This window comes from Mytilus galloprovincialis, chromosome 4 (assembly GCF_965363235.1).
Source record: "Mytilus galloprovincialis chromosome 4, xbMytGall1.hap1.1, whole genome shotgun sequence".
NCBI classification, from domain to species: domain Eukaryota; kingdom Metazoa; phylum Mollusca; class Bivalvia; order Mytilida; family Mytilidae; genus Mytilus; species Mytilus galloprovincialis.
In genome coordinates this window covers 52,512,542-52,526,182 of record NC_134841.1, presented here as the reverse complement: position 1 = coordinate 52,526,182, position 13,641 = coordinate 52,512,542, and the positions used below count along the sequence as shown (strand labels likewise).

General features: G+C 31.6%; 1 protein-coding gene across 3 annotated transcripts in view; it reads right to left on the bottom strand.

The window, feature by feature from the left end:
- The window catches only part of LOC143072409 (5-hydroxytryptamine receptor 1B-like), a 104,388-nt gene that overhangs the window by 12,834 nt on the left and 77,913 nt on the right, over positions 1–13,641 (bottom strand). For 2 of the 3 annotated variants that reach the window (XM_076247318.1, XM_076247319.1), the window contains one exon: positions 9,829–9,934. The gene's annotated coding sequence lies outside the window, so the exon portion shown is untranslated. Of the gene's footprint in view, positions 1–9,258; positions 9,467–9,828; positions 9,935–13,641 lie in introns of those variants that run through there. The other variant, XM_076247320.1, reaches the window with a different exon arrangement.

Genomic DNA, 13,641 nt, shown 5'->3' with positions numbered 1-13,641 from the left:
CAATAGTTGTTCACTTAAAGGGGCACTAGCTACGAGATACATAAAAAATCTAAAGTATTTTTTTTTTGTTCAATCATTAATGAAAGTGAAATAGTAAAATTATAATTCGCTTTTAGCAGCCAGTATGGATCGATTATGTCAAATTAAGCTAAGAAACATTAATGATGAATTATCCACTTACAAGTGGATAATTCGAACTCATTGAATCCGTATTCAAGTGAACTTAATTTAACCCCTAAGCTACAGATTGATAACGCATGCATTGTGCGTGTTCGGTTATTCAAAGGAAAATAATGTAAACAATAAAAGTGAAATAAAAGGTAAATCATTTGATTGACTGATTCGATCGACAAAAAAATCATTCTGATACAGGTTAAAACGATGATTTACATATATTTTTAATCTATAATATGAAATTAAACAGACCTAGAAAAATCCAATTGCACGAGGTCGTTTTCTACTTATATCATTTTTATACTTATATCGCTTATATAACCATCGTAGGTCTTCGGAGGTCAAATCGGTAGTTAATTAGGCATCAAGACTAAATACACGCGGAACGAAGCTACGTATTGTCAAGCCCATGCCCTGTAAATTGTTTATTCTAAACTTTTTATAATTTGAATTAAAGTTTATATGGTAAGAAAACCGGTGCTTTGCTTTTCCGCCAATTGGCATTTTATTTGCGCCAAAAAATCTTTCATTTGCGCAACAAACCATATTACATTTGTGCCAAAAATAAAACCTTTCATTTGCGCCAATAATACAGGTAAATAGTATTAAACCATACAAGGTATGTTAAAACTTCGTTAAAACACAGTTACTGTTACTTTGAACATATCAAAAAAGGGAGTTAAATTGCGGGATAGTTCTAATCATTATTTAGTATAGTAAAGTTATAATTCTGTCCATAGCAGTTGTTATTCTGGCTTTGCAAGTATTAAGGAACATATCAATGTTTTTAATATCCTGATACATATGATAAGCTATATACCGTATATAGCTTATCACATATATTCATACAAAATAGACTTATTTTTCTGTTAGTCTTAGACTCTGAACTGACAATGCCCATCTTTACACCTAAAACATTTTAACAGTTTATAATTCTAAACCTCAGTTTTGTATTAGAAATGAGTATGAACAATTATCCAGGAGAAATGATGTAGAAACAATTCTTATTCACGATACAGCAATGAATGTTTAACTTTCCCGTTAACAATGTACCTGTGAAATGGCGCAAATGAAGTTTTTATATTTTAGCGCAAATCAAATTTAACCTTGTGGCGCAATTAAAAGATTGGATTTTTAAAAATTGGCGCAAATACAATGCGCCCTGTAAATCAAATACTAGTATGAGAAGTTAAGTCAAATCGGTGAATATGAAATCGACAGCTAAAACCCTTTTAAAACTATAAATTTGTGGTAATTTTACTCTAGGTTTTGCTGACAATAACCAGAACCGCCTTTATTTTAATATATTTAAAAAATTAAGACATAATTTAGATTTCCATTAGACAATTTTCACACTTGAGTTCAGGTTTAAGGAATGGCACTGTCCTAGTGTAACACTGCCAGTATACCCATCGTCTCATTAATTAAGAAACACAAAAGAGGGACGAAAGATACCAGAGGGAGAGTCAGCCTCATAGATTGAAAATAAACTGACAACGCCATGGCTGAATATAAAAAGACAAATAGACAAATAATAGTACAAAAGACACAACATAGAAAACTAAAGACTAAGCAACACGAACCCTACTAAAAATTGGGGTGCTCCGGAAGGGTAAGCAGATCCTGCTCTACATGTGGCACCCGTTGTGTTGCTTATGTTATTACAAATCCGGTTAAGTAGTCTTATTCGGTAGGTCACATTCGTGAAAAGGGAAGGGTATTGTAGTTACGACATAAAGAACATATCCGATATCATCTGTGAAACGGTTATTCCTTAACGGTCAACCAACTCGTGATGGCGTCCGTAAAATTTACGAAGGAATGATTACAACTTCACCATTTGGGACTCTTGGTATAAAGGCTTCCTTGTGAGTAGCAATCCTCTATCAAGAAAATAATGATGGGATATACAAGCCCGGGGATATCGTATCAATTGGAAGATATATAATCCGTATGCAGGCGCTGCTGGAATGTTGCTACATAGAAATTGAATGTTCACAATTAGGAAGCTGAAATCATCACTTTTGTCGTAAAGTTTTGTTTTCAACCGACCCTCATTGTCAATTTCTAGATATGATGCAGACTATACTGTATCTGTAGTATCCTTTATTTCTAGTTCGATGGGATAGATTCGTTCAACATAGTAACCAAATTTTGTATTATTTAGTGAGAGAACATCATCTATATAGGGAACGTCCTCCAAACGTAACATATATGCTGTCAACCAAAAAATCAAGCATCTTGTCAGTTTCGGAGAATTTTTTGTTTGTATCAGAGTGATTATTTTTAAAATATGATTTATCCATCCCAAAGACAAGATACCTGCATCTAAGTTCGCCATTCTTTTAATGAAACAAAGTAATACCAACTCTTTCAATTTGTCTTTTAGTTTGGAATGGGGAATACTTGTGTAAAGAGTAGAAAAGTCAAATGTTTTAATACTATTGCAAGATGAGAGAGTCTTAGATTGTATGTACTATAAAAGAACTTTTCAATATCAACATCTGATTCACGCCTACTCTAGAATAGGCAGTTTTACAATAACTTTGGAGCCCGGCTTTGATTTCTGATAAAATAGATGTTAATAATTTAGAAAGATGTTTCGTGGAGAACTAGGAAGACCCACCAATATACCCTTGTCTGTAAGGACACTTATGAAGTTTAGGTATCAAATACAGTGATGGAAGATCCAGTTCTTTATCTTTGGTTGAAATTCCAAAATGCAAACTATATCAAATGTGATTAAAATTATTTAAAAATTAGTTTATAGTCAAAATTCAAGAAAAAAATTTCAATTCACAAAATCGAAAATTAATGCGATCAACAAACTATTGCTATTAAAGGGGCCATTTCAACAACCCTGTTTAGGACGAGGACAAGTTTTAGTCCTAAGCCAGGTTAAAGAAAGTCTTATAAGGCGAAAGACAACAAAGGGACATTAAAAACTCATTAGTCGAAAATAAACTGACAGCACCATGGCTAAAAAAGCAAAAGATAAACAGATAAACAGATAAACAATAGTATACAAAACAGAACATAGAAATCTTAATATGTACTGAGCAAAACGAAGCCCCATCAAAAACTGGGGTGATTTCACGTACTGAGAGGGTAAGCAGCTTCATATGTGGCATCCATCATATTGTTCATTATAAACCCGGTAATAAGTCTAATTCAGAAGGTCACAATCGGGAAAACGGGACGGGATTATATAGATATTTTGAACATATATGCTATCATCTGTGAAACGGATATTCCAAGACTGTCAACCAACTCTCAATATGCGTCCGTAAAATTTGATAAGAGTAAACCCCAATAGTCCAAATCAATAAATAAAATAACAGGTACACAACTAATTGTATCGTATAAGTAAGTTTCTATATAATGTAAAAGGGGGTCTATAAGGAGTTGCGGATACAAAATTGGAACCTCTCTTCCCTTAAATAGAGAAATTGTCCGTCTTGCTGAGGGAAACGTCAAAAATTATACGGACCAAAAAAAAAAACAAAGTGGAACAAAATTTGTTTATGATTTATAATTGATTGTGAAAAATGTCAACTGTAATAGGGGTTTAAGGCGGATATAAAATGGGTACCCTTCAAGGAAAAAATATGCAAAAGTATGGGCAAATTTTCCTGTATTTATTTCATTCACAGTTTATATGAAGAAAAAATCAAAAAGTTATTTGTGTTACACATTGGTAGTTAAAGGCATTTTTTTCAAACATGTGCCAAGGCCATCAACCTTAATAAAAATGAATTTATATTACATTGAATTTCATTAAAACTTAAGTTTTATTTATGGTGTCCTTTTCAACCCACTCCTACAGTCAGTAACTTTATCACGTGTAATTAGATATAGAATGAAATTCAAAACAGTGTGGCTGTGGCCATTGATTGACACATTAAATTCATCCATTGACTGGGACAATTTACGTGAACGTTTGTCTGTAACGACCACTGTTCACGACGTACCTACGATAGACATTTAAACTGTGGGGTCACCAAAGGTTTCTTAACGCCTTTAATTATAAAATAATTTGAAAAATTAATCAGGAATAACCTTTATGTTTTGATTTATATAATTGATATAAATCAAAACATCGTGTTATTTCTGATTAATTTTTCGAATTACTTTATTAAGGTGTTGAGAACCTTTGGTGACCCCATAGTTTAAGTGTCTTTAAAAATTACATAGTGAGCAGTGGTCGTTACATACAAACGTTCACCTAAATTGTCCCAGTCAATGGATGAATTTAATGTGTCAATCAATGGCCACAGCCACACTGTTTTGAATTTCATACTTTTACAAACACACACACACACACACACAGAGATAGTTTAACATTTGTGAAATAGGTCTATAAATGTATAGAATTTTCGGAAAGGTGTTGAGAACCTTTGGTGACCCCATAGTTTAAGTGTCTTTAAAAAGTACATAGTGAGCAGTGGTCGTTACATACAAACGTTCACCTAAATTGTCCCAGTCAATGGATGAATTTAATGTGTCAATCAATGGCCACAGCCACACTGTTTTGAATTTCATTCTATCTTAAAAAGGAAAATAATGTGCACTATGTGAAAAAAAAATATTTTGTTATGAATTGTGGAATTATTTTTTTTTCTCTGTATATACGTTTCCGCTACGCCATACGGAGTGCAAGTGGCGTAAACTTCAACGTGTCAGCGAAGGCGGTCAATACGAAGTCGCCGTAGAATAACAGCAAAGAACACAAATAAAGCTGTAATTCTGTGAATTTTAGAAAGAATTCTTCACGAAAAGAACAATGGTGTGAATTAAATTCAGGGGGAAATTGTCCTTACTTACAAGGATGGATTTTTGTTTTAAAGCAGTTATGACTTATCTAAAAGTATTTTTCGTGACAAAACTTTTTCTGATCTGCGTACTAACGATAAAACATGAGTTGGAACTAAATTAAATTCAAATAAGATCAAAATCTTTTTTTAAAATCATTTCTACTGTTAAAGTCGGGATTTAATTTCAATTATATAAATACACCAACCAATTTTGTAAAATTTAAATACCCTTCGGAATTCTATAATGCTCAACAATAATAACTAATCTATTAACAGATAAAACCTTATTAGGCATTAATTTATTCCATGTTATAAACAAACTGAATTGTTAATAAATAAAGCTTTATTCGATCAGTATATGAGTAAGTATGTTGGCGACTGAAGTCCATATCCATTGTATTTATAGAATCATTTGAACTGTTTTTGCCATTTTAATGATCAGAGTCTAATTTTTCGTTTTTATGGTTTGAGAAATTGCTCTAAATGTGTAGCATTACAAAATTTATAGTGCACGAACAGTAGAAAGATAAGGGTCAACGAGACATTTAGTGTCAACATATTACCTCCCCTGCAAACTGAAAATGTTGCCGTTTCAATATTCGTCCCGTCAAAGCAAGGTCCTTATCCATATAAAATTAATCGTTACAATGAACACAAATTGAAATACAAACAAATTGTTAATATTATGTCATCATTTCCCTCTTAAAGTAACAAACGACGAATGGTTACAAAGTTGCTATACGATATAATTCCTGAAATACCAAATTCAGTTTATTTCTGTTAATGACTGTATACCTCTCTGGTAAATTTAAATTATATACACCTTGACTAAAATTAATTTGGCTCGTTTAATTGTCATAAAACCTTGTCAAAATATTTCAATTGACCCTTTGACAAAATTATAAAAATTTCAAAAAATTTGAACCGAGCGTTTCCTCAGAAAAATTTCATTGGAGCAGTTTGGCAAACACTAATTTTGATCATTGAGAAGATTAATATTTCCTTAACAATACAACGGGTGGTTTAGCTGATTTTACAGAGTTATCTCTTGTAGCGTTAGGTACCACCTTAAAATTGTATCATGTGTGTTGTTTTCTGCGGCTTATCTTTGTGTCATATATGTAATATATGTTTGGATTGTTTTGTATATGCTTATTGCAAATAAAACCATTCATTCATTTATTCAAATAATTTCGTTAAAATGTACGATTATTGTTCCGAACTTTCTTCTAATAAGTCTCCTATTCAGCATTGTTTCATTCTTGAGTTTGTCGACTTATTGTCGATTTACTTTCAATTGTACTCGCGTCATCGGTTTTGCCACGAGATGTCCTTAATATACGCAGTAGGCAATTATTTTGACTTTTTTATGAAATTGTGTATGCTTTTAGTAATCGTTGTACAGTAGCTGATTATCGAAAAATTGACATTTGGTTTGTTACATACTTTTACAAACACACACACACACACAGATAGTTTAACATCTGTGAAATAGGTCTATAAATGTATAGAATTTTCGGAAAATGCTTTTTTCTCTTTAAATTGCGATTTAAAATCATATGATATGTGTCAATAGATATATACTAGTCTCGATGTGAAGCGTGAACAAGGGATCAAATCGACAAAAATATCACGTTGGTCAATTTTTAATGCATCACACATACTAGAATTGCAGAAACAGCAAATAAACTATACTGTACCAATAACAATATGGATAAAAGACAAATTTTAAGTGCACAACGCCGTTATATAAAAAAAATTCTGGAATATTCATTGCAATTCTGCCACTTGATTAGGAAAGATATCAGAGGAACAATCAAACTCATAAAATCGAAAATAAACTGACAACGCCATGGCTAAAAGTGAAAAAAAGACAAACAAACAAATAATAGAACACAAGAAACAACATAGAAAACTAAAGACTGCGCAACACGAACCCCACCAAAAATTGAGGGTAATCTCAGGTGCTCCGGAAGTGTAAGCATATCCTGCTCCACACGTGGCACCCTTCGTGCTGAGATATGAGGATACAGAGTGTGAATAGTCGAACTTACGGACACAACGAATAAAATGCAAAATACACTGCTTCATTTAACAGGGATATAATATAACAGTAATTTAGGTTTTCCCCCTTTCACAATATCGATTTGAAATTTGAAAGTAATTATTTTCTTACAATCAAAAATAAATAAATGTTAATAAAATTAGTTAAATGCTTTGGATTCCATGAAGGTTAAAATCACAACACCAGAAATTTATGACTTTTGAATAATTCTGACTCAATTCTAAATATCAAAGCAGATATATAATAATTGTTAGATCATATAAATGTGCAATAGTAATGAATATTTTCATACGTTTCATCTGATACTAAATACTATTAGCTTATAACTCCTGCAATTTAATTCTCATCTAATATATGACATACTTTATCTACTTTATTGCAGTTGGAAAATTTCGTTATTCACATGGTTACAGAAAGGGTCTTAAACCTTAAAGCTATTTGCAAAACCTGTGAGATAGTTTGTCGAAAAGTTTTAAATTTGTATGAATATTATTTTTCAAATATATTTTAATTGTAAAGAACAAACACTCTCTCTGTAATAGTGTATCTCGTGTTATAAACTGGGACCAATAATACATGAATGAAGCAAAGTAAGAAGATAACATGGGGCAAAACAAGTACTAGGTGACTAAGGACAAAGAAAAACATAGTCAAACAAAAAAAAAAGACAAACATAAGTTGACAAACTACTATATTTTAAAAGACATCTGATACAGCAACTACGTATTTAACTATAACTACATGTAATAGGTTATATTATCGGAAATAGTGTAATCTTTTCCATGAAACGGGTCATAACTGCTCTAATAAATGTATTGTGACAATGCTTTAGTCCTATCGGTCTGCATATAAAACGTTTTAGAAAACGTTCGTTAATATTTTTGGTAGTTTTTACAAAAGTTATATCAAAGACTGTTTTCTCATATTTTTTTTATATATAGCAAAGTGATGACATTTTTGATTCACATTGGAAAACTATTCGACATCCTGGATATGACTAAATTAACATAAATTAAAGCATTCAAAGGAGCATTTCACTCGGAAATTTGAAAAATGTCTTGTTTGAATAAGAATTGTTAATTTGCAATTGTGAAATATAAATGTTGTAATTAAGTAAAGTGTAACGAAGAATCCATTTAAGAAGTCCTGGCTAATTCATGGTTAAAAAGAGGGCCACATTTTCCCATCCTTCCTCCTAACAAAATATTACAAAAATCAAATTGCATGGTTGATTTAGATGTCGACCTTCTCATTGAATTCATAACAAACTGTAAATAGAAGCCTCATTATTTGATCTCAGAGAAACACCAGTTTAAAATTGGTTGTAATTTTAAAAGCTTCTTCACAAATATCAGGTTATCAGCAAGAATACATTCGGAAAATATCAAAATATAATGATCCTACACGGTTTCTGTATGATATAATTGTAATATTCTGCCTTCAAAATGCAACTCATTTGATACTCAATAATCCTACGTATCTCACTATTTTAGAGATTTCCTTGCGATGATTTGTTTCACTCACACCCAGTGCAAAATTTACTTTATTGATTGTTCGTGATCTGAATGGTCACTCAATGTTATAGAAACAATCCACACATGAACATCTATCAGCAATCGAATAACCGTTTGCTCATTTTAAATGTAAAATTCCAGACGAGAGAAGTTCAAGTTAAAAGTCATTTTCTTGCAATTATTCGAAACCTACTTGTATCAATAGAGAGGGCGAAAGATACCATATGGACATACAAACTCAAAAGTAGAAAATAAACTGATAAAATATGGCTTAAAATAAAAAAGGCCAAAAGAAAAACAACAGTACATAAGCACAACTAAAGACCGAGCAAAACCAACTTTAAAAAAACGAGGGCGACTAAATAGCTTTACTAAATTTTTTTGAAACTATTGATTGTAACATAAATAAAACCACTGCAGGTCAATGCCCTGTCATACGTGTTCATTTAAAATTGGTAGAAATTCAAACTGGTTTGTGAAAAACTTGCAAATTTTATGAACATAATAAATAATCTTTGTCGAAAGTCGTACGATGATGACCTCTACATGCTTAAATATTCTTCATTTGGACTTAGGTGGATATTTATCTCACTGGCAATCATAATACATTTTTATATTTCATTTGAGTAGGCTCCTAATTTTTATATAATTTGAGTTATCTCCTATTGTTCATAAAAATGAAATAACCTACCAAGTTTTCGTGTTAATTCCAACACTTTACTTTCCTCTCTGACACTGTGGAACGTTCAGTAATTTCCTCGGTGTATTTGTAAAGGGTATTGATTTATCATACTGTGGGCATTCGTCCATGATTGGTAATAGCCAAATAGAAAACAGCTTATGATATTATGAAAAGGGTAGTCAAAAGTGGACTAGTAATGATACATCTAACATACTTCAATCTAATTTAAAATAATATATAAATATTTTTATACTGTCTATGGCAAATGAACATTTACAAAAGAAGTCCTGCTACGATTGATTGAATTTGCTATCATATATTTTATAAATAAATGATAATCTGAATGATATTAAAGAAAACATTCTCAATATTTATCATATGACACAAAAATGTGTTTATGTAGATAAATTTATTATTCTAGTACATTACACATCTCAAAACAAAAATCACCCATACATGATATGCAAACAGGAAAAAATGTATAAAAGTCTACAGATGTGTGTAAGGATACTGGTAAGATATACTAGAGACATATAGACAAAAGGTTGATAACGCAAATGTACTATATACTATACTCACGTGAATTTGTCCGTCCTATGAATAGTTTACAATATTCCTATGGTGATCATCGTGATAGATAAGTGCAGGGATACAGTATATAACTAACTTCTTTCTGAAGCTTTACCTGTAAAATAATTGGATCTATATGGTATTGTTACTCTTGAAGGGGAAGACAAGCAATCTCCTTAAGGGACGACATCAAAAGATCGATGTAGGATAAACAAAAACTTAAATCAAATATTTGGGGTTGGGGGGGGGGGGGGGGGGTTAAAATTCTTCAAGTTTTGTATATCTCAAATCGATTTTTACATATATCCCTATAGGTAAATCATTTTTTCCCAAATTAAGTTAAGAGGGGTTGGGGGGAGGGGGGTCAGTGAATTAAGTTTTTTATCCTACATTGAACTTTTGATGTCGTCCCTAACGTTCAGAACACTATAAACATATTTAAACTTTCATCAACACGTTTAAGGTATCGGGAGTATTTTTAATAACCCGATTCATCATGTGTATACTCCCTCTACTTTATTGTTTGATCCTCCTGAGACATGTTAACATCAAATGTTGTTTATGAACTTATAATTTGATTTTAGACGTTACGTGTCTTCAAGATTGGCTGACAGTGTTTTGTCTTTCAGCTCATATACATTATTTTCTTCTGATTGGCTGACAGTGTTTGGTCTATCAGCTCATAGACATTATTTTCTACTGATTGGCTGACAGTGTTTTGTCTATCAGCTCATAGACATTATTTTTTTTCTGATTGGCTGACAGTGTTTTGTCTATCAGCTCATAGACATTATTTTCTGATGTGACCGTGACGTCTTCAACGTTATTGATAATTTACTCCGTCTTGAAATGAAATCTAGAATTGAATTATAAGGAATGACTGCAACATTTTTTTGGTCTATTCGAAATAACATCTAAAATATGGTGCACACTTTAAAATAACCCGCTGCATCACATATTTGATGTTATTTCGTCATAGACAGAAGTTGCATATTATCGAGCCTATGTATACCTGGTATATTGTTTATTTTCGCGAATTTTTATAATTTTAATAATTGTTTTACATTGTTAAAAATCAAATAAAAGAATTTGATTAAAATTGGTGAAAATGAATTTGTGCGAGAAGCTTAATTATACATGTATAGCGTCGCACGCTTGAAAGTTGTGTCACAGTATAAGTGTAGTGATCAAGGCATTTATAAGGTCTGGATTTAACTTCACAATCTCTAATTCGTGTAGAAACTGTTGTAAAATACAAACTCATTATGGATAGTTTATCACTAACAATAATTTTGAGCGATGTATTTTAGTACCACATAAATTACTTCTTTTATTTTCCCGTTATGACACTTTTTTACATTTTACAATTCCTCCATTTGACAATACTTGAGTTAAAACTAATTATAAACCGGCACATACACATTTGTGCATTACTAAAACGAATACTTGTAAAGCATTACATTTAATCTTCTTAGGTCTATAACAAGTTCATGGACCGGCTAATGGTCAATTTTATCTTGTAAACAAACTGCTTAGTGTATAAACTTGTTTGATGTCCCTTTTCAAGCGAAAACAGGTACAATATGCAACTTGTAAGATTACAATAGACAGTAATAGGTAAGTCAAGAAATAATACGAATTGCGTTGTATGTACCCTATTAAATCAACGCATAATTTTGAAGAAAAAAGAATATGCAATATTTTATTTTTAGAATTAATTATTCATTTCGTTTCATGCATAGTCATATTGTCACTTATTATATTGTTCATTACCTTATAAATATAATTAACGTGCTGATTGTGCAACAGGGGTTTATCCCTCCCCCCCCCCCCCCCGCCAAAAAAAAACCAACATAGCACGACATTAAGTGACCATTTAAATGTTCTTAATCAACTAATAGAAGTTCATGTGTATGTTTCTTGCACAAATGTCGGAGTGTCAACGTAAATTTTCGTTTAGTGCTTCACCAAGTTTTGACTATGTTTTCACCTCCACATGAACTGAAGGGAGTTCAAGTGCTACCATTGGTCAAGAAAAATGTATTCAGAATGTGCGAGACTTTAGCCAGCCGATACATGGCGCAACATTATTTATTTAGATATTTAACGCCACTTTCAGAACTATTTTCTATTTCATGGTGGTAATATAAAAAAGAAGATGTGGTATGATTGCCAATGAGGCAACTATCCACAAAAGACCAAAATGACACAGACATTAACAACTATAGGTCACCGTACGGCCTTCAACAATGAGCAAAGCCCATACTTCATAGTGAGTTATAAAAGGCTATATATATGTAAGTTTGTACTGGTGGAGGATATGGAATGTCTGTACAGAACTACCTACCTTCAGCAGGAAAATTAACAATCCTAGTCAATTACGCGTGAGCTCTTTATTTTTTCAACGAAGACATTCCAGCAACTATCACGTGGATTAACAACAGTTAATGCTTTAGTTTTGTTCTTTTAATAGTACACAAACTACTATGCATGGATTTGAAGATTTTGACTTATTGCCAAACAGGTAAAATTGATTTGAATGCTGTATATTTGAAAAGTTTTATTTTTAACGCATGCTGAATTAGCTTCACCGTATGCAGTGAACTCAGAGAGACTTTTCTTTTAAAAATCCGGTGATCGCAATATGCATGGATCTGTCATTGAAATGAGCTATTATCTTGTACATTTAATACACGTGCTCAATATCCATGTTTTGTTGTTGATTGTTTATTATAAGGTGACAATCGGTAAACTACAGCTTCAAATCACGACAATTAATTAGCTGTCATATTTAAACATCATAACAGACCGAGATTTATAAAAAATGACGATTTGTACGTTATGATTTTTAAAAAATAATAAAATCGTGTACAGAAAAGTAAATTTATGAAAATTACATTGTAGTTATATTTCTGTCAATTGTAAATACGACAGATATGTGGGGGGATTATAATTTACCAATTCTCGTCAATATCGAATGAAGTAGTTTTTGAATGGAAGATAGTATACTTTTTTGTGCGATTGTTTCTTAGAATATTTTAGTATAAATAGATTATAATTATCAAATCACTTATTTTTTCGTAGAACATGTTTCATTGTACACATTTGAATAACACTATATATAGTTTCGAGATCACCAATGTCGTTGATACCATCGTGTTTTAATGAATCTTAATTCTCGACACGATTCTGCCTACAAATTGATCAGGATTAAAATCATTTGACTGGTATCAATCAATTGCGTTTTCATGGTTTTCCTGATTACACTGCAGTCTCGTTGTGATTACATTGAAGTATCGTTCTATTTTTAAGGTATTGGACAGACTATATTATAATTTAACAAGTTCAATAAATCAATCAATCCTAACAAATAATATAGTTATAATTGAGAATGAAAAAACGGGAATGAGGAAGATAATGAGGGAAGTTGATTTTTATAATTAAAGGAGTTGGTATTGATAACAGATCTTTGATTGTGATTTGTAAATTTTATCACAACTATCTTAGATTAGATTTAGAGAACGACATATTTTATAGATGCAAACAATTTTTGACTGTCTTTTATGTATAATATTTATATGTCGTAGAAATGCTGTCACATTGAAGCATAAACCACATCACATTCGATTTTATTTTATAGATCTTCTAAATCATTGTTATTTTCACAGCTTTCAAATATTCAAAATAAAATTACGCCATATTTATAATAAACAATTTATATTTACATTTTTTTGTATCGAAATCCGTGATGGTGTACTATTTATCATCGAGGGTATCATCAGCTCAATAGGCAGTGCTCTGCCATTATTTGTTACATCTCTT